Genomic DNA, 25,966 nt, shown 5'->3' with positions numbered 1-25,966 from the left:
GTGTGGAATTTAAGGTGTTGTGGCCTGGGGCCCTTCACATTGATGAAAATCTCGTTGCCACTGAGAAAGACTGGAGCAGCACACACACAATGAAAATAACACCGAATAGTAAATAGTAAAATATACTACTCAACTCCAGTAACACTGGTTACAGCAGTTATGGAAACGAGGTTAATCCGCAGGAAACTTTCTGCAGAAAATGATTAACTGCTTGTTTTCTTGTCAATTCTGCTAGTTGACCAACATATTTTTATAATGTATTGAGCGTTGCTGTCTGGTCGTTAGAATTCTTCACTACGAGGTGTCTGACCAAGTTAACGTATTATATACTCATAAATTTTTTTTCTGCCCACGGCGTGTCAGACAAGGTTAAATAGTTTTTACTGGTTTTAATTAGTAACAGACCTTAATCATACACCTTTTTGTTCATCATAGTACTGCGCTTTCCCCACATTTCCTTCTCCCAAATTTCATGATATTGATTGAAGCAAGAAGATTTCAGATAAACGTCCCTTCACTTTGTAGATTTATGGGAACCAAATCCACCTTTCGAATTCACTGTATTATTTTTGTTTTGCACGGGTCATAAAACTGAAGTGTTATCACTTTAACTCGCAATTAGTCACATATATTCAACATTCATCACAGGTGTCTCACCTCAGCTACATAAAGATTCCGTTGCGCAGGGTCCATATAACCGTATATTCAGACGCTCCAATTACCCACTGCCACAGTAAGCGCCGTGCTGATCTTTCTCAGTCACGGTGCGCGGAGCGTCAGTGTTCCTGTACAACGACTGCCGATTTTGGCCGATACTCAGCTAATTTCTCGCTGACAGAAGCAGGAGGACGACGAAATTCTGTCAACCAGCTGCAAAGAAGGTGACTTATAGGCAAAAGTTGAACGAAACAGTTCGATTCGACGTTGAAGAGTTAGGCCGTTACGAAGATAATCATCATCCGACGAATACATTCTCGAATATTTCCATATTTTATCAAGAAACCAATGTCTGAGCTGGCGTTTTTTTTAACAATAGTAAACAAATTTTAAAACGCTAGTAGTGAACATCTCAGTAGTGCGACGTAGTGGTTGTGAGTATAAACAGCCTTACCTTCTACATTGCTGGCCCTTAAAACTGCAGCACCAAGACACGGCTTGTAATAAATGTGAAATCGACCTGAAATGCATTACCTACTTGTATGAGCAGATGATTAGCATTTCAGGGAAAATGCATAAGGTAGGTACCAGAAGAGCCATCTAGGGTCTGTATGTAAAGAGAGATTACGCAGCTGATTTTTCAATCATGAATCGCAGTTGAGTGTAGGCTGTTTGCGATGACGTCGTTGTATGCCTCTTGTGAGAAGCATAAACGTCCGCCAGCACCTGTCACTGTTGTTTGTTGTTGTTGTCTTCAGTCCTGAGACTGGTTTGATGCAGCTCTCCATGCTACTCTATCCTGTGCAAGCTGCTTCATCTCCCAGTACCTACTGCAACCTACATCCTTCTGAATCTGCTTAGTGTACTCATCTCTCGGTCTCCCTCTACGATTTTTACCCTCCACGCTGCCCTCCAATGCTAAATTTGTGATCCCTTGATGCCTCAAAACATGTCCTATCAGCCGATCCCTTCTTCTAGTCAAGTTGTACCACAAACTTCTCTTCTGCCCAATCCTATTCAATACCTCCTCATTAGTTACGTGATCTATCCACCTTATCTTCAGTATTCTTCTGTAGCACCACATTTCGAAAGCTTCTATTCTCTTCTTGTCCAAACTAGTTATCGTCCATGTTTCACTTCTATACATGGCTACAAGCCAAACAAATACTTTCAGAAACGACTTACTGATACATAAATCTATATTCAATGTTAACAAATTTCTCTTCTTCAGAAATGCTTTCCTTGCCATTGCCAGACTACATTTTATATCCTCTCTACTTCGACCATCATCAGTTATTTTACTTCCTAAATAGCAAAACTCCTTTACTACTTTAAGTGTCTCATTTCCTAATCTAATCCCCTCAGCATCACCCGATTTAATTTGACTACATTCCATTATCCTCGTTTTGCTTTTGTTGATGTTCATCTTTATCCTCCTTTCAAGACACTGTCCATTCCGTTCAACTGCTCTTCCAAGTCCTTTGCCGTCTCTGACAGAATTACAATGTCATCGGCGAACCTCAAAGTTTTTACTTCTTCTCCATGAATTTTAATACCTACTCCAAATTTTTCTTTCGTTTCCTTTACTGCTTGCTCAATATACAGATTGAATAACGGCGGGGAGAGGCTACAACCCTGTCTCACTCCTTTCCCAACCACTGCTTCCCTTTCATGCCCCTCGACTCTTATGACTGCCATCTGGTTTCTGTACAAATTGTACATAGCCTTTCGCTCCCTGTATTTTACCCCTGCCACCTTTAGAATTTGAAAAAGAGTATTCCAGTCAACATTGTCAAAATCTTTCTCTAAGTCTACAAACGCTAGAAACGGAGGTTTGCCTTTTCTTAATCTTTCTTCTAATATAAGTCGTAGGGTCAGTATTGCCTCACGTGTTCCAACATTTCTACGGAATCCAAACTGATCCTCCCCGAGGTCCGCATCTACCAGTTTTTCCATTCGTCTGTAAAGAATTCGCGTTAGTATTTTGCAGCTGTGACTTATTAAACTGATAGTTCGGTAATTTTCACATCTGTCAACACCTGATTTCTTTGGGGTTGGAATTATTATATTGTTCTTGAAGTCTGAGGGCATTTCGCCTGTCTCATACATCTTGCTCACCAGCTGGTAGAGTTTTGTCATGACTGGCTCTCCCATTGCCGTCAGTAGTTCTAATGGAATGTTGTCTAGTCCGGGGGCCTTGTTTCGACTCGAGTCGAAACACCTGTCACTAACCTGGCAGAAACAGGCAGGCAGTCCATCGAGACTGTGGTTTGTCATTCGGGGCTACTGCTCCTCGCGATCGCGGGCACATTAGATACAGTTACCTGCAAATACAATCATTGGTATAATGAACATAGCCGGTCGGGGTGGCCGAGCGGTTCTAGGCGCTACAGTCTGAAACCGCGCGACCACTACGATCGCATGTGGGAATCCTGCCTCGGGCATGGATGTGTGTGATATCCATAGAAGTTAAGTCCCATAGTGTTCAGAGCCATTTGAACATTTGAATGAACGTACTATTTCTACTTTATCCTACAAAATGTGCTCACACTGAACGCCATCCACCTCAATGCAAGCACGACATTGGCGAACAAGATTGTGACGCACATCACAGGCAGCTACAAATCTGGCAACTAATTCCATCTCCGTATCCACTGGGGTCTCACACACAAGTGACTTTAGATATCCCCATAGGAAATAATCGAGGGGATTCACATCCGGTTACCCCGCAAGCCATGAAACCGGACCCCCCCCCCCTTCCATTCCAGCGACCAGGAAATGCAGCACTGAGATGGTTGCGAACATCCTCACTGAAGTGAGGCGGTGCACCGTCATGTTGTATGCACATCCTCTCACGAATAGCCAACGGTACGTCCTCCAGCGACGCAGGTACAACTCTTTGCATGAGTCTCAGGTAAGGTGGCCATTCAGGCGGCCAGGTAGACTTACCGGTAACCAGGCTCGTCGTACTTGTTCCCTTGCAAGAAATAAGGAATGTACATGTAAATAACCAGCACAGTGCGTATAAATTTGTATGCACGTTAATTGTAAATAAGCTGCAAAACAGTAATGCTAGACATAGATTTAGACAAGTTTACTTCCTTATCTCCTTAAGCTGGCTTCCCCGGCCTCACATTCTTCAGTGGAGCACTCTTCATGTCCCGTTACATTGTTGCACACTCTTACATAAGCACGCTGTACAGTGAACCAGGAGCACTACTGAGAGTGTTGCAGCGGCGGGTTAGTGAGTACAGCCAGGGCGACTGCATGCCGTCGTCTCGCTGCGTGCTCGCGCGCCGCTTCATTGTGCTCGGCCGCGCGTCCTGAATCACCGGCTATTTCTGCCGCCAGCCTCTTCTGCGGCTACGGCACGGCACTGCTCCGGCGACAGGTCGGGGTTCCTTCGGCGCTGCACCACTTCGTCTCGTTTTCACCGTGACGATTCTGCTCTTCCATTCGCGAGATACGAGTCACCTTCCGATGTCTTCAACAACACATACTAGATTCGTCGACAAACACGAGATAGAATGCGGTTAATTACAAAGGTGCAGTTCTCTACCAGAAGATGACCAACAGCTGATGGACAACATGTAAAATCCTAGAAGATCGTTGACCAAAGTTATGTCACCTATGGAACAGAGTACACGTCTCTGCTGTGAGGTAAACATACAGCTATCTCTGCTGTGAGGTAATCATAAAGCTATCGTCATCCCGAGGGTTGCGGTTCACTAAGCATAGCCTTATAGGAGGTGCTGTGCCCCCGCTATGTTTTGAGGTTTCAACTGATTTACCCAGCGAGTTACAGGGGAAATTACAATCGAGCGTGGTACCTGAACCACGGTAAAACTCGAAAATTTCCAAATGAGCGAAAAATTCCCCAGATGTTAAAGAAGCGATACGTGACTGACAAAAATCGTAGACTCTCCGATATTTCGATTCATAGCCTCCACTTAACCACTGGGACCCCACACTAACGAGCTACATGTCACACTTTTGCATACAACATCCAAGCTGATGCACACTTTAATACACTGAGGTGAGAAAAGTCATGGCACACCTCCTAATGTCGTATCGAAACTCCTTTTGCCTGGCGTTGAGCCGCAACCCGACGTGCCATGGTCTCAACAACTTGTTGGAGGTCCCCTGCAGAAATATTGAGCCATTAGTCCTCTACAGCGGTCCACAATCGCGAAAGTGTTGACGATGAAGTATTTTCTGCACAAGCTGATCTCTCGATTCTGTTCCATAAACGTTCGATGGGAGTCATAACGTGTGATCTGGGTGGACAAATCATTCGCTCTTGTTCTCCAGCTACTTCTTCGAATCAGTCGCGAACACTTGTGGCCCCATAAAAACCGCGTCGTTGTTTGGGAACATGAATGGTTGCAAATAGTCTACGAGCAGCCGGACGTAACCATTTCCAGTCAATGATCGGTTTAGCTGGACCGGAGAATCCACTCCATACGTTTTAAACACAGCCCACAGGATTATGACGCCACCACCAGGATGCACAGTGCTTGTAGACAACTTGGGTCCATGGCTTCGTGGGGTCTGCGCCACACTCGATCCCTAACATCAGCTCTTACCGACACAAATCGGGACTCATCTGAACAGCCCACGGGTTTTCAGTCGTCTAGGATCCAACCGATGTGGCCACGAACCCAGGAGATGCGCTGCAGGGTATGTCGTTTTGTTAGTACAGGCACTCGCGTCAGTCATCTGCCACAACAGCCCATTAACGCCACACTTCGCCGCACTGTCCTAACGGAATCCTTCGGCGTACTTCCAACATCGACTCCTCCGGTTATTTCACGCACTGTTGCTTGTCTGTTAGCACTCACATCTCCACGCTAAAGGCGCTGCTCTCAGTAGCTAAAGGAAGGCCATCTACGATTGCTTTGTCCACGGTGAGAGGTGTTGCCTGAAATACGGTGTTCTTGGCACATTCTTGACAATGTGGATCTCGAAATATTGAAATCCCTAACGATTTACGAAATGGAATGTCCTAAAAAAATGGTTCAGACGGCTCTGAGCACTATGGGACTTAAGTTCTGAGGTCATCAGTCCCCTAAGAACTACTTAAACCTAACTAATCTAAGGACATGACACACATCCATGCCCGAGGCAGCATTCGAACCTGCGACCGTAGCGGTCGCGCGATTCCAGACTGTAGCGCCTAGAACCGCTCGGCCACACCTGCCGGCTGCAATGTTCCATATGTCTAGCTCCAACTGCCATTTCGCTTTCAAACTCCGTTAATTTCCATCGTGCAGCCGTTACCACATAAATTACCTGAGTACAAATGACAGCTTCGCCATTGCATTGCCGTTTTGTAGCTTGGATACGCGATACTAATGTCATCTGTGTAGGTGCATACCGCTATCCAGTAACGTTTGTCACGTCAGTGTAAGTGTGTTAAACGTCCGTTAAGACTTGCAGAATACGTGCAGGTATGGCGCTGGAGAAGACGGAAACATCAAGCTGGCGCCTCTGACTGCTGTCAGTTCCAAGACACGCAGGTATTTTGGACTGTTATTGTCTGTCCTTCGTTGCAGTATATCGTTGAAGATCTATGACAAGCAAACGTAAATGTCGTGTGACTAGGGCCTCTCGTCGGGTAGACGGTTCGCTGGGTGCGAATCTTTCGATTTGACGCCACTTCGGCGACTTGCAAGTCGATGGGGATGGAATGAGGATGATAACAACACCAGTCTCTGAGCGGAGAAAATGCCCGACCCAGCCGGGAATCGAACCCGGGTCCTTAGGATTGACATTCAGTCGCGCTGACAACTCAGCTACTGGGGGCGGACGACAAATGTTCTATTGTAATCTGTAGTTGAGCCTAAGCTCCAATGAAAGCTCCAATGAACGAGTCTTACCAGCTGAACGGTGGGTCACAGCAAGACTGGAACCGGCCAGAGTGTGCTGGTGTGCCGGCCGATGTGGTGGAGCGGTTCTAAGGCGCTTCAGTCCGGTCCCGTGAGACAGCTACGGTCGCAGTTCGTATCCTGCCTCGGGCGTGGATGTGTGTGATGTCCTTAGGTTCTACATCTACATCTACATCTACATCCGTACTCCGCAAGCCACCTGACGGTGTGTGGCGGAGGGTACCCTGAGTACCTCTATCGGTTCTCCCTTCTATTCCAGTCTCGTATTGTACGTGGAAAGAAGGATTGTCGGTATGCTTCTGTGTGGGCTCTAATCTCTCTGATTTTATCCTCATGGTCTCTTCGCGAGATATACGTAGGAGGGAGCAATATACTGCTTGACTCTTCGGTGAAGGTATGTTCTCGAAACTTCAACAAAAGCCCGTACCGAGCTACTGAGCGTCTCTCCTGCAGAGTCTTCCACTGGAGTTTATCTATCATCTCCGTAACGCTTTCGCAATTACTAAATGATCCTGTAACGAAGCGCGCTGCTCTCCGTTGGATCTTCTCTATCTCTTCTATCAACCCTACCTGGTGCGGATCCCACACCGCTGAGCAGCATTCAAGCATTGGGCGAACAAGCGTACTGTAACCTACTTCCTTTGTTGTCGGATTGCATTTCCTTAGGATTCTTCCAATGAATCTCAGTCTGGCATCTGCTTTACCGACGATCAACTTTATATGATCATTCCATTTTAAATCACTCCTAATGCGTACTCCCAGATAATTTATGGAATTAACTGCTTCCAGTTGCTGACCTGCTATTTTGTAGCTAAATGATAAGGGACCTATCTTTCTATGTATTCGCATCACATTACACTTCGCTACATTGAGATTCAATTGCCATTCCGTGCACCATGCGTCAATTCGCTGCAGATCCTCCTGCATTTCAGTACAATTTTCCATTGTTGCAACCTCTCGATACACCACAGCATCATCTGCAAAAAGCCTCAGTGAACTTCCGATGTCAAGTTAGTTAGGTCTAAATAGTTCTAAGTCTAGGGGACTGATGACCTCAGATGTTAAGTCACACAATGCTTAGAGCCATGTGAACCTTTTTTTGTGCTGCTACCGCACTCGTCTCAGATATCCGTCGATGAACTCTGTGAGGTGTAACGCTGCAAGACACACCAGCTGCGTGCTCCCCCAGTATTTTTGCAATTTTTCTAACAGACCATTAAGTAACCGACATAGCGTTACAGACAGCAAGCTTTCTATGTTCTTTATAGGTGTTTTATCAGCCCCACCACATACGGAGATGCAGTAGTAAAAGTAATCCGCTCTTCAGCCTGTAGGTTCAGATAACATAATTAAAAGCGAAACTTTTAAATGTATTCTATAATAAAAGATAATTGACCCTCACTGTATAAGAAAATGAAACTATTTTTTTCGTTTTTAATTAATTGCTGTATGAATAATGCCTGACAATAATAGTTAAGCACACAGAAGGGGAGGAGGAAACGAAATAAAACTTGAGAAGTTCAGAGGGTATGTGATGTTATTTCAGTGATTACAGAATCGAGTCGAGATAGACAAAGGACGTGGTAGTATGAGCCTGCTGGTCAGTATGACTTTGCACTCCTTGAGAACTGTATGCACGCAGACAAGGTGGCTCGGAACTGTTTGTAACTGGCTCTTCATATCCTGGTTAAAGACTGCAAACAAGAGACAGGAAGTTGGTGCCGCGTGTGCACAGCGGCGCCAAGCGCCGTCGGGTCGGCCCCACTTTATAACATGCGCGCCGCCCACCACGCGGCCGCCACCGTGGACGGTTACACCCCTGCCAACGATATGGAAGCGTGCCCTCTCCGGAGCTCCATCGGCGGTTCCGATTAAGTTCAAACACGGAAGCACACAGCCCCTTCGGTGCGTTTGCTACTTCACGACATCTACGGAATACTCATTATCCTGAAGACTGACTGAGTTGTATACCTTGATATCTGTATATATTTCAACATTCTGACTTACTGTTAGCAACTGAGACTTCAATTGGAGCAAACAAAGTTATGTATTACTTTCGCTATTTGATATTATCTGTAGAATATTGTGGGTCAGGCAAGACAGAGAGTACAATTTATTGGTATAATACTTAGAAAATGCAACCGATCTACTGAAGAGACTGCGTACACCACGCTTGTCTGCCCTCTTCTGGTGTACTGCTGTGCAGTGTGGGATTCGCATCAGATGGGACTGACGGATAACATCGAAGAAGTACAAAGAAGGGGAGATAGTTTTGTACTGCCGCGAAATAGCGGAGAGACTGCAACGGACATGATGTGTGAATACGGTGGCAGACATTGAAACACAGGCATTTAATGTTGCGGCACAAACTGCTCGTGAAATTTCAAACACCAACTTTCTCCTCTGAATGCGAAAATATTTTGTTGGTTTTCACTTACATAGTGAAAAATGATCATCACGATAAAATATCCAGAATGAGATTTTCACTCTGCAGCGGAGTGTGCGCTGATATGAAACTTCCTGGCAGATTAAAACTGTGTGCCCGACCGAGACTCGAACTCGGGACCTTTGCCTTTCACGGGCAAGTGCTCTACCAACTGAGCTACCGAAGCACGACTCACGCCCGGTGCTCACAGCTTTACTTCTGCCAGTATCAGTCTCCTACCTTCCAAAATTTACAGAAGCTCTTCTGCGAAACTTGCAGAACTAGCACTCCTGAAAGAAATCTGCCAGGAAGTTTCATATCAGCGCACACTCCGCTGCAGAGTGAAAATCTCATTCTGGAAACATCCCCCAGGCTGTGGCTAAGCCATGTCTCCACAGTATCCTTTCTTCTGAAGAAACAGTGAAGATTACTGCTTCTATCCACCACACAAATTTCGAAACACAACCCTACATTTGCAGCCGAAACACGAGTCACTTTAAAGTATACGTTAAAACAGAACTTTGGTTAATGAAATGGAATTGCAAATTTCCTTGTCGTGTACTTAAATTAAAACAGCAGAATTTAGGCTGTTGCCAGTACATACTCGTAGTAAAGTTCTAAGGAAGGAAAGTCAGCGAATCTCATTTTTATCATAGAGTGAAGAAAGCATGAAGCGACAACTCTGAAATTCACAAATTCCAGTTTAGATTGTTTCACTAAGAACGTAGACAAACAGCTCTTTGAATGACATTTCTATTTGTCTCACAACACGATAGCATAGTACTGTTTTGGAAGTTTCGTGTCTATCCACCCCACTGTTCCTGTTCACACTATTTTACCGAAGTCTAGGTAACGAGCGACTATGTTCTTTAAAACTCTCACTATTTTCTAAAAACAAGATAGTGTATGATAGCATTAAAGAGCATTTTCTTGATTTGTGATATAGAATTTGTAGTTAAGTGTAACAGAGAAGACATCTTACTAGAATTTATTATGTTGACTCTGACAAGACTTTACATTAAATACACTCCTGGAAATGGAAAAAAGAACACATTGACACCGGTGTGTCAGACCCACCATACTTGCTCCGGACACTGCGAGAGGGCTGTACAACCAATGATCACACGCACGGCACAGCGGACACACCAGGAACCGCGGTGTTGGCCGTCGAATGGCGCTAGCTGCGCAGCATTTGTGCACCGCCGCCGTCAGTGTCAGCCAGTTTGCCGTGGCATACGGAGCTCCATCGCAGTCTTTAACTCTGGTAGCATGCCGCGACAGCGTGGACGTGAACCGTATGTGCAGTTGACGGACTTTGAGCGAGAGCGTATAGTGGGCATGCGGGAGGCCGGGTGGACGTACCGCCGAATTGCTCAACACGTGGGGCGTGAGGTCTCCACAGTACATCGATGTTGTCGCCAGTGGTCGGCGGAAGGTGCACGTGCCCGTCGACCTGGGACCGGACCGCAGCGACGCACGGATGCACGCCAAGACCGTAGGATTCTACGCAGTGCTGTAGGGGACAGCACCGCCACTTCCCAGCAAATTAGGGACACTGTTGCTCCTGGGGTATCGGCGAGGACCATTCGCAACCGTCTCCATGCAGCTGGGCTACGGTCCCGCACACCGTTAGGCCGTCTTCCGCTCACGCCCCAACATCGTGCAGCCCGCCTCCAGTGGTGTCGCGACAGATGTGAATGGAGGGACGAATGGAGACGTGTCGTCTTCAGCGATGAGAGTCGCTTCTGCCTTGGTGCCAATGATGGTCGTATGCGTGTTTGGCGCCGTGCAAGTGAGCGCCACAATCAGGACTGCATACGACCGAGGCACACAGGGCCAACACCCGGCATCATGGTGTGGGGAGCGATCTTCTACACTGGCCGTACACCTCTGGTGATCGTCGAGGGGACACTGAATAGTGCACGGTACATCCAAACCGTCATCGAACCCATCGTTCTACCATTCCTAGACCGGCAAGGGAACTTGCTGTTCCAACAGGACAATGCACATCCGCATGTATCCCGTGCCACCCAACGTGCTCTAGAAGGTGTAAGTCAACTACCCTGGCCAGCAAGATCTCCGGATCTGTCCCCCATTGAGCATGTTTGGGACTGGATGAAGTTTCGTCTCACGCGGTCTGCACGTCCAGCACGAACGCTGGTCCAACTGAGGCGCCAGGTGGAAATGGCATGGCAAGCCGTTCCACAGGACTACAGCCAGCATCTCTACGATCGTCTCCATGGGAGAATAGCAGCCTGAATTGCTGCAAAAGGTGGATATACACTGTACTAGTGCCGACTTTGTGCATGCTCTGTTGCCTGCGACTATGTGCCTGTGGTTCTGTCAGTGTGATCATGTGATGTATCTGACCCCAGAAATGTGTCAATAAAGTTTCCCCTTCCTGGGACAATGTATTCACGGTGTTCTTATTTCAATTTCCAGGAGTGTATGTGTTATCTGGCAGATACAGAAGTTTTTCAAAGTGCTCGCTTTGGACTCAAAGTATGTCACTTCTGTTTTACTCAGTAGTCGTCTGTTCCTTGAAAATTATGATCTGCGTTAAAGAGGTTGTTAATTACAAAGGAATGATGATTGGCTATTTAGTGTCAATGAACAAAGAGCCGTTTTCGAATCGTTCTTGACATTTAACGGCGTTGAACGACGTTAAAACTCAGTTGCAAAGGCAACAGGATTTATGAATGTTATATTCCTTTTACTGGCACACGGTTTGAACTACGGACAAAAGTGCCTGATTTTTCTCACGAACCCACATTGCAGACAAAATTACAACGGGATTTCTGTCTTTATGCTTCTTCTCGTGATTTGATGTCCACAATGCTTAGCTTCATTGCAATTGAATGATTAAGTAGTTGACTTAAGGCAGTATTTACGCAGCCTTGAAACCCGCCCGGATAGCCGAGCGAGTTAAAGCGCCGCTTTCGGGACGCGGATCGTTTTGGCACAGAGGATTAACGACGTTGGTGGGTCGGTGTGCCGGCGGTTTCCCACATCCCACTAAGTATATTCCGGGCTGGTAGCCAAGTCCAGCCTCAGTTGCACGATTCGCAAACATCTGGAAAAGTTTCGCTCACTTCTACATGGACAACACTGGGTACATACAGACGGTTGCGGTACACGTAAACTCGACCACGCCTTAACCCCACCACGCAAATCCGTTAACAACCAAGCCGACTAGGCGCCGATGTGGGACAAAAGCACAAAAAAAAAGAAAATTTACGCAGTCCCGATAGTATGTATGAAATACGGAAACAGCATTGTGATACAAAGTCAGATGTCATTAAGTGTTTCAGCATTGTTGAACCAATCAGAACGTTCGAATGCTATCATAAACAGAGCATAAGTAACATTTTATAGTGTACCTACGGTTATCAATTTGTGCTGGTCTTCTCTGTCAACCGTAAAAAGGATACTAAGCAGTTAAAGGACTTGCCATCGAACATGGTAGTAAAATCATGTCACCTAAGAAAATAGAATATGAATTTTGCTCTTCAGCAGTCTTCATTTCGAAAACTGGTTTTCTGCAGCTTTCCAAGACACTCTTCTCCGAGCAATTTTCTTCATCTCCATACATCCATACAACTATGCGACCTACGTACAGTATATCTGAATCTGTTCACTGCATTCATGTCTTGGTCTTCCCCTATAACAGCATTTCTCTCAATTGCCTTCGTTAGCGAAGTAACTATTTCTTGATTATTGAAGATGATCATTTCAATTTATCCTTTTTGCTAGTCAATGTGCTCCATAAAATTTTGGTCTGCTTGACTGGATTCAACAGCACCTCATGCCTTATCCTTCTAATGTTCCACGTTTATCTGTAGTACCACATTTCAGAATGTTACACTCTCTTCTTGCCCGGTCGATACCCCTCTGGATACCACTCGCCAGTTTTCTTATGCAGCCATTTACTTTCTCTGGTTTTTATCAACCGCTTTACGGACCGCATTTCAGCGAGAATAGAAGATTAAGAGCTTATAGTCTCTCCTAGGTCGAGGCCACTACAAATGGAGCCCATGTTTGGACTGCGGAACGGTGGGCAAGGAAGTCGATTGGTTTAGGAAAATCGCGGAAAACCTTCATCTGGATGGGCGGACGAGGATTTGTGTCCTCAGTCCTCCCAAATCTCTGCGCCACTTCGTTCGGTCTCATTCCAACAAGTGTTTGCAGTTTTGTATTCCTAAAGATTTGTAATGAGATAGATTTACATGGTGACTTAATAAAGTTCGACAATCGCTAAATGGGCGCAACACCAAAACGATCGCGGACGCGCTTGCAAAAGAAAAGTCGTGTGGTATTGTTGGCTGGAAGACGCCAAGGAGGATGCTGAGTCTTCTAATGAGAAAAGGTGCATTTCTTATCTCGATGCACAATACTCTCTTGCTTCGCGGTGTACTAGGGTTCCGCCTTAAGCGGAAATCTTGATTGCAGGTGACTGTAATGTGTATGTATATAGGATGATTCCGCGGTGATGTTACGAACATTCAGGGATAATGGAGAAGGGTGAAAGTATCAATTTTCCGTGAGGACTCTGGTCCGCAAACGACTAAATCTAAAGTTATCGGCAAAAATCGATGAACCGGTACTGTTATTGTTAAGACTGTAAATTACGCAAATTTCGGAGGTGGTAGTATCGGAGAAACAAGAAAAAAAATGTCTGGGCTCTAAAATCCATACCTTAGGAGCTGTGAGCACTCGTTCAGTAGGAGCGTTGTTCTTCACAGTATGAAACGTGAACAAGTGCCCTGCGTTTCGCACTACCGAAGGTCAATAGGTGCTCGTAGCTCGTAAGGTATCCATTTTAGGGCCAGTATTTTCTGAACTCCTTTTCCTGTTTCGGTCCGTATTACCATCTCTGAAAGTTGAGCAATAATAGTACCTGTAGATATATTCGACTGTCTGATGTATCAGAAAGATTTTCGCCTATAACTTTCGGCTCGGTCGTTTCCGGAACAGGATCCTCAAGCTCAAATTGATGCATCGCCTTACTCCATCATCCCTAAAAGTTTTTATCATCATCACGGAATCATCCTGTACAGAGTGGTGTCAGGCTTGTGTTGTATGGCGATGAGAGGAGACACTGGTGAAACTCAGTACCTTCACATAACTTACTGTTCTCGAATATGACCATGAGGATCGCCGAAGTTAACGTCAGCTTCCGACGGACGGACCAAATGCTCTCATACCATGCACATGTGTTTGAGGTAGTGAGGAGTGAATAGAACCCTGCACAATGATGCACCGTTTTGTGATCAAGCCCATGCCAACAAAATGCTGACGTTAAAAATTTCATCCAACACCAGAATTCAAAGCGGCTACCTCCAAATCGAGCACCACTGGACAAGAATGAGCTGATGACGTCGACTACGGAGGCAGGTACGAACGTATAAGTGGCTCTGAACACAAACAGCACAATGTCACTGCTTTACAAATCCATGTAGCTATTTCACTAAAAATCAACTGTCGGATGTATGAAATATCGTCACCTGAGATTTTTTGTGTGTGTGAGATCGTGACTGTGGATTGGCAACACTCTAATGAACCTTGGAACAGACATAGGATAATATTTTTGTGTTATATATAATACATAAGTAAAAGAGGCAAACATTAATCAAACCGACAAACTTGACGGACGGATTCCTGACCGGAAATGAAGCAAAAAGGTCCTATGAACATGCATCCGGAAATGGGCGGTGCGGAAGCAGCGACAACAAATGGTTCCGTAACACAGTACAGAGCTGCATGGCACCCACGTCACAACAGGAGTTCAAAGTGGCCTCCATGGCACGCAATGTCATGCAGGATACACGTAATCGTATTTTGGCTTACACCATATTGGCCGGCCACTTACCTGTAGCTTGTACTAGGGTACGTCTCAATATCTTGTAACACCTGGCGCTCTACATCTGCTGTACGCTCAGTCCTACGCCACCTTCCACGTTTGTCTTTGTCAAAGGACCCATGATGCCACAAACGCCCAACAAGGGTTTAAACTGTTATGTGATGTGGTGGTGTCTATGAGGTAATTGCTTTGATATAGCCGTGTTGCCTGTCGACAGTTTCCATCTGCTTGGCCATACACAAACGCTCCCTCGGTCTCTTCCCGACATTACCAGAGCATTCTGCTGTTTACATTACGCCGCCTCAGTCATACAGGCTGTAACACACAAGGAACAGACGGGAAGTGGTCAGCGGAACGGCAAGTGGTCAGCGGAACTGCCATTCGTCGGAGGCATCTACTGTGGCAACGATGCTTTTCCGAACACATGCTCATAGGACCTTTTCTCATCCATTTCCAGTCAGAAATGCGTCCCTGCAGTTTCTTCAAATGTGTGTGAAGTCTTTTGGGAGTTAAGTGCTAAGGTAATCAGTCCCTAAGCTTACACACTACTTAACCTAAATTATCCTAAGGACAAACACACACGCTCATGCCCGAGGGAGGACTCGAACCTCTTCCGGGACCAACCGCACAGTCCATGACTGCAGCGCCTGAGACCGCTCGGCTAATCCCGCCCGACCCTGCAGTTTGTCGGTTTTATTAATGTTCACTCTGTATGTATAATATATAACGGGGAAATGTTCTTTCCAAAAATCTCGGAAAGGTTTCGGATTTACTTCGAATTTTTACAGATACTCTACTGAGCATTAACACGGACATAGAGAGGGGACGAAGGAGATAGCTAGAGAGAGGTGGAGGAGGTTACGCGCAGGCATAAGGAAGGAGATGTAAGGAGCTACTGAACACCGAGACGTAAATGAAAATAGAGAGGGGGAGGAGTCGGACAGAAAGAGGAGAAAGGAGGAGATGGACAAAGAGCGGACAAGGAAGTCTACACAGAGGGATAGAAGGCAGGGGTGAGAAGAAGGGGAGAGAAGGAGGGGGGGCAAGGAATTTAGGATGTATGTTATGCAATTCCCAAACATACTGAGCAATTGCGAAACAGTGCGGGCTCCGCTAGTGAGTTTTAAAAACAAGACGCGTTCTTTGATATGAGGTGCTCACAGAAGGCCTTTTTACTGGTCCCCTAGAATTTAGTACTTAAACCTAGCTAACCTAAGGACATCACACAAATCAATGCCCGAGGCAGGATTCGAACCTGCGATCGTAGCGGCCACGCGGTTCCAGACTAAAGCGCCTAGAACCGCACGGCCACACCAGCAGGCGCTATATTACAGAAAAGGTACACAGCAATTACCACAAAACTATTTCTGAGCTAAAAACAGCCATTCAGGAGGTCATCGACAGCACCGATGTTCCGAGACTTCAGGTCATCCAGAATTTCGCTATTCCTCTGCACCACATTATCGCCAATGAGGGAGCGCATATCGAACATGTCATAGCCTAAATCCGAATACCTCTAGTGATGTTAGTAGCTGAATAAAGTGTGTGTACACCGTAGTTCGTAACTAATTAACGTTGGTCTGATCCACCGTGGTGCACACAACACGTCAGAACACTGTTGCAAAAGCAACGAAAAAAGCATGACAATTTCAGAAGAACGCAAAATCTCCAAGACGGGCTAACTTTCACGGAAGCTCGAAATTTAGTGCGGACGTCAATGCGAGATGCTTCTAATAGTTTCCACAATGAAACATTGTCTCAAAATACGGCAGAAAACCGAAAGAGATTCTGGTCCTGTGTAAAGTACACCAGTAGGAAAAAAACAGTCAATACCGTCACTGCGCGACAGCGATGGAAATGTCAGCGATGATGGTGCCGCTAAAGCGGCGTTAGTAAATACAGTTTTCCGTAATTCCTGCACGAAAGAAGACGAAGTAAACAGCTCGGAATTCGAAACCAGAACAGCTGTTAGCATGAGTGACATAAAAGTACATATCTTAGGTGTTACCAAACAACCGAAATCACTTAAGAAAGGCTATTCTTCCAGTCCAGATGGTACACTAATCAGGTTCCTTTCAGAGTATGCAGACGTAATACCGCCTTTCTTAACAATGATATGCAACCGCTCACAAAAACTGGAAAGTAGCACAGGTCACACCAATATTCAAGAGAGGAAATAGGAGTAACCCACTGAATTGCAGACCCATATCACTGACCTCAATTTGCAGTAGGATTTTGGAGCATACACTGTACTCGAACATTATGAATCACCTTGAAGAAAATGACTTATTGATGCATAATCAACACGGATTCAGAAAATATCGTTCTTGTGCAACACAACTAGCTCTTTATTCCCATGAAGTAATGAGTGCTGTCGACAAGGGCTCTCAGATTCCACATTCCTAGATTTCCAGAAGGCTTTTGATGCCGTTCCTCACAAGTGACTATTAATCAAATTTCGTGCATATGGAGAATCGTCTCAGTTGTGTGACTGTATTCGTGATTTCCTCTCAGAGAGATCACAGTTCGTAGTGATAGTAAGTCATCGATTAGAACAGAAGTGATATCTGGCGTTCCGCAAGGTAGTGTCATAGGCTCCCTGCTGTTCCTGATTTACATAAATGATCTAGGTGATAATCTGAGCAGCCCCCTTAGATTTCTTAAAAGACATCGTAGACTGTTTGCAGATGACTCTGTAATTTACCGTCTAGTAAAATCATCACGCGATCAAATGGCTCTGAGCACTTTGCGACTTAACTTCTTAGGGCATCAGTCGCCTAGAACTTAGAACTTATTAAACCTAACTAACGTAAGGACACCACACACATCCATGCCCGAGGCAGGATTCGAACCTGCGACCATAGCGCTTGTTCGGTTCCAAACTGTAGCGCCTAGATGGTAGTGGTGGTGGTGGTTAGTGTTTAACGTCCCGTCGACAACGAGGTCATTAGAGACGGAGCGCAAGCTCAGGTTAGGGAAGGATTGGGAAGGAAATCGGCCGTGCCCTTTCAGAGGAACCATCCCGGCATTTGCCTGAAACGATTTAGGGAAATCACGGAAAACAATGCTAACCACTGCGCCACCTCGCTCGGTGTAGCGCCTAGAACCGCACCATCAGACAATCAATTCAAATTACAAAATGATCTAGAGAGAATTTCTGTATGTTGCGAAAAGTGGCATTTGCCATTAAACAAAGAAAACTGTGAGATCATCCACATGGGTACTAAAAGAAATCCTTTAAATTTTTTTCTCATCAGTCTACTGCCTGGTTTGATGCGGACCGCCACGAATTCCTTTCCTGAGCTAACCTCTTCATCTCAGAGTAGCACTTGCAACCTACGTCCTCAATTATTTGCTTGACGTAGTCCAATCTCTGCCTTCCTCTACAGTTTTTGCCCTCTACAGCTCCCTCTAGTACCATGGAAGTCATTCCCTCATGTCTTAGCAGTTGTCCTATCATCCTGTCCCTTCTCCTTATCAGTGTTTTCCACATATCCCTTTCCTCTCCGATTCTGCGTAGAACCTCCTCATTCCTTACCTTTAAATTTCGAGATACTTAAATTGGAAAGACCACATAGATAATATTTTGAGGAAGGCGAAACAGAGACTGCGCTTTGTTGGCGGAACACTTAGAAGTTGTGACAAACCCACTAAAGAGACAGCCTACATTATACGTGTCTGTCTTCTGCTGGAATATTGCTGCGCTGTATGGGATCCTTACCAGGTAGGATTGACGGAGGACATGGAAAAAGTGCAAAGAAGGGCAGCTCGTTTCGTGTTATCGCGCAATAGGGGTGAGAGTGTCACTGATACGATACGCGAGTTGGGGTGGCAGTCAGTGAAACAAAGGCGGTTTTCTTTGTGCCGGTATCTATTTACGAAATTTCAATCACCAACTTTCTCTTCCGAATGCAAAAATATTTTGTTGACACCCACCTACGTAGGGATAAATGATCGTCATAATAAAATAAGAGTAATCAAAGCTCGAACGGAAAGATTAGGGTGTTCCTTTTTCCTACGCGCCATTCGAGAATGGAATGACAGAGTAGTAGTACGAAAATGGTTCGATGAACCATTGTGTATTGCAGGGTAACCATTGTAAGTAAGCTATTTAGGTTTTTATGTTGGTAACGCCATGTAGCGCTCTATATGAATATCACTGAATGTTCTGTGTGCAGCCTGTGGCTGGTTTGCATTGTTGGAATTTGGTATTGTAGTGTTGGGCAGTTGGCGTAGCGTTGCACAGTTGGAGGTGAGCCGCCAGCAGTGGTGGATGTGGGGAGAGAGATGGCGGAGTTTTGAGATCGGACGATCTGGACGTGTGTCCATCAGAAACAGTAAATTTGTAAGACTGGATGCCATGAACTGGTATATATATATTATGACTTTTGAACACTATTAAGGTAAATACATTGTTTGTTCCCTATCAAAATCTTTCATTTGCTAACTATGCCTGTCAGTAGCTAGTGCCTTCAGTAGTTTGAATCTTTTATTTAGCTGGCAGTAGTGGCGCTCGCTGTATTGCAGTAGTTGAGTAACGAAGATTTTTGTGAGGTAAGTGATTTGTGAAAGGTATAGGTTAATGTTAGTCAGGGCCATTCTTTTGTAGAGATTATTGAAAGTTTGACTGCGTTGCGCAAAAAAAAGTGTTGTGTGACAATTTAGTGATGATTAGAATAAGTAAAGAGCGAAATGTCTGAGTACGTTCAGTTCTGCTCAGCTGTTTGAAAATTAAATAATGTAAGAGGTTAATCAGCACAGTCATTCATAAATTTTTCTAAGGGGACTCCGTCACAATTCCGCGATGACAGAAATAAAACTGGACACTACAAGGCTATTCTTACAACGTAAATCGTGACCAAAACAGACACCACCCGTATGACACAGTAGTTAGTTAATTTGACAGCTACACGACTATACCACGACGCTACTAATGTTTGACACAATTTACATTGTTGCTTTTTCGGTGTATCTGTTTTATATCTGCGCAGTTTTTCTGAATTCTTCTGGACAGGAAAACATGTTTTAGTGGTAACTTTTGTGGTATAGCTACATTGAAACAGCCTTTTCTGTAGCACAACAATACTTTACAGTACAGTACTTACTTCAAGCGTAACAACTACGATATCTATACGCATAGAAATTCACTTTGTTTATTAAGAGGTAAGTACATTGACTTCTACAGAACTTCATAGATGTAGATGTTTTTTCACATAGTTCAGTCATTGTCATCCAGTAAATGTAGAGATCTAGATGGTAACAGACTGCTACCCCTCCCTCCCTCCCCCTCGCTACTTGTTGGTGACCTGAGCCAAGCGGCCGTCAGGAGGAGGTGTCCAGGAGTGGAGGGTCGCCATTATTTATAGCGAGCGACCGCTGGCGCGCGAGCCGAGCCACCACGGGAGACACGGTTCGGCACGCGCTGGGAGCGAGGTACAGCGAGCGGCCGGTAAACACACTCTCGCAATATCGTCAAGGCGCTCGGGCCGCCGCCTACGTAGGCAGGGTCACGATGACACGGGCCCACCTTCAGACGGCGCCGCCGCGCTCCGGGCGCTGTGCCACACTGCACTCTCCTGCCGAAACCGCTCGCTGTTGATGTCGCCCTCCTTCCTGTTTACTCACGCAGCACACGCGAAAATACAGTGGTAAACAGCAATACTGTGAAGGATGTGAACAACTCGTCGCAAATATTTTTTGCGAGATTAGTCGCCAGTCATTCCTCTTCCTTTCTAACGCTTCTGTCCTTTTTTTCCTAACAATTAAAATTTATTTCATTGGCGCCAAAACTGTACATCGTGTGAAAATTGGCTGCTTGCATCATAGTTTGTACACTGCCTACACAAAAGAAGTGAAGCACCGAGAAGACATTTGGATGTCAGAGTAACTTTGTACACGTACACATTATTGGTGGGTATGTAGATGATTAAAGAGCTGCATTTCTCTGCGACAAGTAGAACGGCCACCAGACTGCGTTAGTGTTGTTCGTACTTAACAAAGGACACGTTTGACCTCGAACGGTCGGGACCACACGAAACCATGGTTAGACAAACACTCGACCAATAAATTGTGCCATTTCCGCTAGCGCCACCAGACGGTACCATATTGTAGCTGCACTAACAGTGATCGATTTGCGTGAATGGTATAGCGGCATCACGAACAGATATCTTGGAGTATCCACATGCGGGTTGCTGTGTAAACTGTGTGCCACTGTAATGATACACTGACTTCATTGAATTACGTAAAATATCACTTGTCGTAGAACGCATCAATGTTGTGTATAGAAATGACATAGACCACTTTTTTATTTTTTGTATTGAGTGTTATTTCAAGAACGGTTTCGTGCGGTTCCAAGCGTTCGGGATGAAAACTATCCTTTGTTTTGTACATAGTCCCGCGTAGTCAGCGCGTACACAACTTTCCCACTAGAGCGCGCCCCGCTAAGCACAACAGCGCAGGCGCAGCGCTCGTCCGTCTCCGCACTACGAGATGGCGCTGTCATAGAGACGGACCAAATTCTGCTTCCTCCGATCCGCGTGTTAATATGTAACGCAGCCAATGAGATTGCTGCTAACGTAGAACCATTTCTCTTCGCGGATCACACTCGCGCAGTAATACCTGAACGCCCGAGATATTATAACGAGTGTACAGACCTCCGATTAGTCAGGCTGCATTTGTCTGTACCAGTCTGCATTAGTCTGTTGGTTGGTTGGTTGTTTGGGGAAGGAGACCAGACAGCGTGGTCATCGGTCTCATCGGTGTACGGAAGGATGGGGAAGGAAGTCGGCCGTGCCCTTTCAGAGGACCTATCCCGGCGTTTGCCTGCAGTGATTTAGGGAAATCGCGGAAAACCTAAATCAGGATGGCCGGATGCGGGATTGAACCGTCGTCCTCCCGAATGCGAGTCCAGTGCCATTAGTCTTTGCCAGTCCATAGTTTCAGTCTGCACCTAATAAGATTATCATATTCCTGTACATAGCCATGAAGAGAAATGTATAGACGCTTAGTCAAGTATCAGAGATGTGTGAGAATAAGATTAATGTATCAAGTCAAAGGAACTTCAGATTGTCAATTGTAAACAGCATCCAAAATCAAGTTATGTAATACCTATGATTTTTATTATTTTAATAAATGTATGTGAAAATTAATCAAGTTCTGTTAAAAGTCGGTAACCGTTAATCTGCTACTCTAAGCCTGCAAGTGGCATTTCTATCGTCTAACCTAACGGCAGAAGATGAACACGCCACGATAAGACCACGAGACATATTGCTGACACTCGCGTATTTCGTTAGAGCGACAAGTCAAATAATCTGATGGTGTGTGTACCGAAGGTCTTACTACACACACCGCACTCTTGTTGCCAGGTTCCTTGGTTGGTTAATTTGAGAGAGGGGACCAAACAGCAAGCTAATAGGTCCCATCGGGTTAGTGAAGGTTGAGGAAGGATTTCGGCCGTGGCCTTTCAAAGGAACCATCCCGACATTTGCCTGAAGTGATTTAGGAAAATCACGAAAAACCTAAATCAGGATGGACGGACGCGAGTTTCAATCGACCAGAATGCGAGTCGAATGTCCTAATCAGTGCGCCACCTCGCTCCGTTTGTTGCCAGGCTTGGTACGGTCTATAAGGGGCAGAAGTTAAGTGATCACTGAGAAGAAGACGGAGATGCCGCGTACTCGTGTGAGGCATTATTGTCAGCACATGCCAGAGTCAGAAAGAGGCCTCACTGTGGGTCTCCATTTGTCTGGCTGCAATATCCAGGTTCGTGGTGGCTTCGAACGTGACAGTGGCCAAGTGTTGGGCTGCATGGCAACGTTAAGACAGGCATGCTCGTCGTTAAAATGCGGGGAGACCACGTTTGACCAAGAGAAGGGGATGGGGGGGGGGCACAGAGAGTGGAGGGGGGATTGACGCCGTATTGTGCAACAAGCACACCGTAACGGCTTCACACCTGCTCCTGGCATCCCACAACCAGTAATGCACTCCCCGCAGGTTTCTGTATCATCCGCGACCAGTGGTCGGAGAGCTGCGTTAGCCGGACTAGAGAATTACGGTGCCTCTGATAAGCCACTGTTAATCCTACAAATGTACACCAGGGCCACTCTGACCCTGCAGTCCGTTTGTTTGTTACCGTGCACGCGCCACTGCACACACACCACCTGCAGCCATCACCAGAGTAAATTCAGCTTTGACTGAGGCATAGTAGAGGACGGACGTTCGACATAGTGAGGTATAGTTGTTTAATTAATCTGAAGGAAGTATTTTCTGGATGGTCACTGTGATTCTGTTCTGTCGCTGAGTGTGAAGTTCATCTATGTATAGATGGCACCTAGGAAGGTGCTACACGGGAGGTAGAACTCAGTCGTGAAAGCGATGTAAGTGACCCGTGATGAAAGCAGTTATGGACAACGGAGAGACTGATTAATCTGCCCAATCTCCAGACGGCCAACAAGAAAATACAGTCGTCCACGGTGCAAATGGTCATGGAACACAAGGTCACTAATATACCACGCCTGACAGTTGCCGATAAAACTATAGTCCGTATTCCGACAGTGAGGAAGTAATAAACGATCGGATGTATGGATAGTTGACAACACCACAAACTATTCGTCTAATATTCGCATTTCATTAAATGAATGACATCTTCATCTAATTAAACTGCAAATAAAGTTTTTGAATCCGGATCACTTTCAAGTTTCTTGACTGAAAAGTTTACACGACAGTTTTTATTTACAAGGGGAGGAGACGACATTGGGATCACGGATTTGCTAGAAACTTTGTACTTTAAAATAACATAATGGGCAGCTAGAAAGGTGACGAGTGTGATATGTCATGGTTATGCCACATATGCCATGATAACGGGGCTCGGGCTTTCCATCTTAGTTTCCTACTACTTGAGGAACGAGCTGCAGCTATATGTAAGGAAACCCGGTGAGCTCTTTATTATTGAGTGATAGTATATCTAAAATTGTTGTAATCTTGGTCATTGGAAGTACCAAAATTTGCACCTTAACGAAGGACGACGTTGCCTCGTAAAACTACCTCACATTCTAAGAAAGTGTAGTTCTGGTGGGCTCTTGCCCGTTTAAAGTAATACTACGCTGTTGCCATTACCTTTCAAGGGACAATCTTATTTACGCGTGTACTGCAGTGTCTAAATGAATTCTGAAGTGTTGAGTTAAGAAAAATCTTTTTTGTGGACGAGCCTTCCTGTTTTGATGTTATGTTGTATTCTTCTATGTAATGTGAATGAGCAATTGAAGTGTGCTGTGAAGTGCAGTGTATTTCGTCCGGTACGGTGGGACGTGGCACCGGGGCTTGACAACTTGGCCGCTGCCAGTGGAGCTGTGTTTCGTTAGACCGAGCTCCGTGCTGCTGGCCCTCAAGCCTCGATCTCGTCCTTAAGTTGAGTGTTGCTGTTCTCTTTGTTCCTGGCTCTGTCAAGTCGTTAAGCTTTGTAGCTCGTTCCTCCGCCGCCTTGGTGGATGCACCTTCGCTGTAAATATGAATGTAAACCTGTAAAACCGGTCGCTCTGTAATTAGTGCCCGATCAGATTTCTGGAGGCTCCGCCTTCTTAATTCTGTGTGCCCTTATCAGCCATTTGTATCATATTTGTACTCTGCATGCTGATTGTGAGGTTTACTTTTTATAAATGAGGCTTTCATGTGCGTGTGTTCGCAGGGAATGTTGAGATGCTGAGCAGATATTTTTTATTAATTGTTTGTTATTTAATTAGTGCCTACTTGTATTGGTATCGACTGGATTATTCGTTAATCACAAATTCGTGTGCGAGGCGTCTACATTGCCGAGCGTTACAATTTTAGAAGTTGCCCGATTGTTACTGGTGTGGCTCATAATATGCCTTAATGTTATACTGCGAAAGAGAAGTCATTGTACGTCGTGCGGGTTCAGAGTTCGGCAAGTTTTGATTGTGTTAAGTACTTACACCAAATGAAATTTTCTTAATGTTTTGTGCATTTGTTATGCGGATTTTAACAGGGGTTTAAGAAAAAAATTATTGTGTTCCTGTGAGATTGTGAAATTTATCTGTTTTATTGTATTTAAATTGTGCACGCTAATAAACATTCCTGAATTAGATTTTCACCCTGCAGTAGAGTGTACTCTGATATGAAACTTCCTGGCAGATTAAAACTGTGTGCCGGACCGAGACTCGAACTCAGCTTTCGCCTTTTGCGAGCAAATGCTCTACCATCTGAGCTACCCAAGCACGACTTACGCCCCGTCCTCACAGCTTCACATCTGCCAGTACCTCATCTCTTACCTTCCAAACTTTACAGAAGCTCTCCTGTTGTCAATTATCGTCAGTCGCCGTCATCAGTCCAGCTGAATCATAGGTGAACCTGTGAATTAAGGTGTCCACGTGACCACATATCGTACAGGCGGGTGTGTTTGTGCTTGATGTCTTTCCCGTCGGGTCTTCTAGAAGCATAACTACCCGTGTCACAAGAACAGAATCATATGACAGGGTACTGGCCCACCAAGGTACGTCTTCACGCGAGATGTTGTTAGAGTGCCCGCAAAAGACAAATGTTCTACAAATACTCTACAGATTACTGTTCAAAGCTGTTTGGCGCTTCTCCGTTGCGTAGGCTGGAAGACTGAAATCTTATCATCAAACACTAAAACGATCATAAAACCGACATTTCGAGCGTATTTGCACCTATTCTCTCCAGGACGACGGAACTGCCTAGCAGTTCAGTCACCCCATGCGTGCCGCGAAAGAGACGATCGAAAGGTAGGCTGCGCAATTCAAATAACTTAGAGGAATGCAGCCGGGAGACGTCGTCGACAAGTGCGGATATTTCGACAGGAGCGCACCCTGCCGTTTTCAAGGCAAAACTGCACCAAGCAACAACAGTGCAAGACAATTTAAAACATCGGCTTTCACAGAAACCCCGTAAAGATAGCACACACACACACACACACACACACACACACACACACACACACACACACACACCGTAAACTCCAGCGCCATCACAAACCGAAGATAACCGACGTCAGAAGTAATCGATAGTGAAATTAATGACCTACCGGTGAGGTTACGTAATCTTTGTCCCTCTTATTTTTGACAAGTGACAGCAGTGTTGCTTGCAGAATTTAAACAAAAACAT

The 25,966-nt window shown here is 45.4% G+C and overlaps 1 protein-coding gene and 1 non-coding gene across 6 annotated transcripts in view; both read right to left on the bottom strand.

Moving 5' to 3' along the window:
- The window catches only part of LOC126319460 (calcium-binding protein E63-1), a 575,661-nt gene that overhangs the window by 307,244 nt on the left and 242,451 nt on the right, over positions 1-25,966 (bottom strand). The window lies entirely within an intron of this gene.
- Positions 9,084-9,158, bottom strand: Trnas-uga (transfer RNA serine (anticodon UGA)). Its single transcript has one exon. It is a non-coding gene; the product is annotated as a tRNA-Ser (tRNA).

This window comes from Schistocerca gregaria, chromosome 1 (genome assembly GCF_023897955.1).
Source record: "Schistocerca gregaria isolate iqSchGreg1 chromosome 1, iqSchGreg1.2, whole genome shotgun sequence".
Taxonomy (NCBI): domain Eukaryota; kingdom Metazoa; phylum Arthropoda; class Insecta; order Orthoptera; family Acrididae; genus Schistocerca; species Schistocerca gregaria.
The sequence above is the reverse complement of the archived record's forward strand: the minus strand, read 5'-3'. Positions and strand labels throughout refer to the sequence as shown.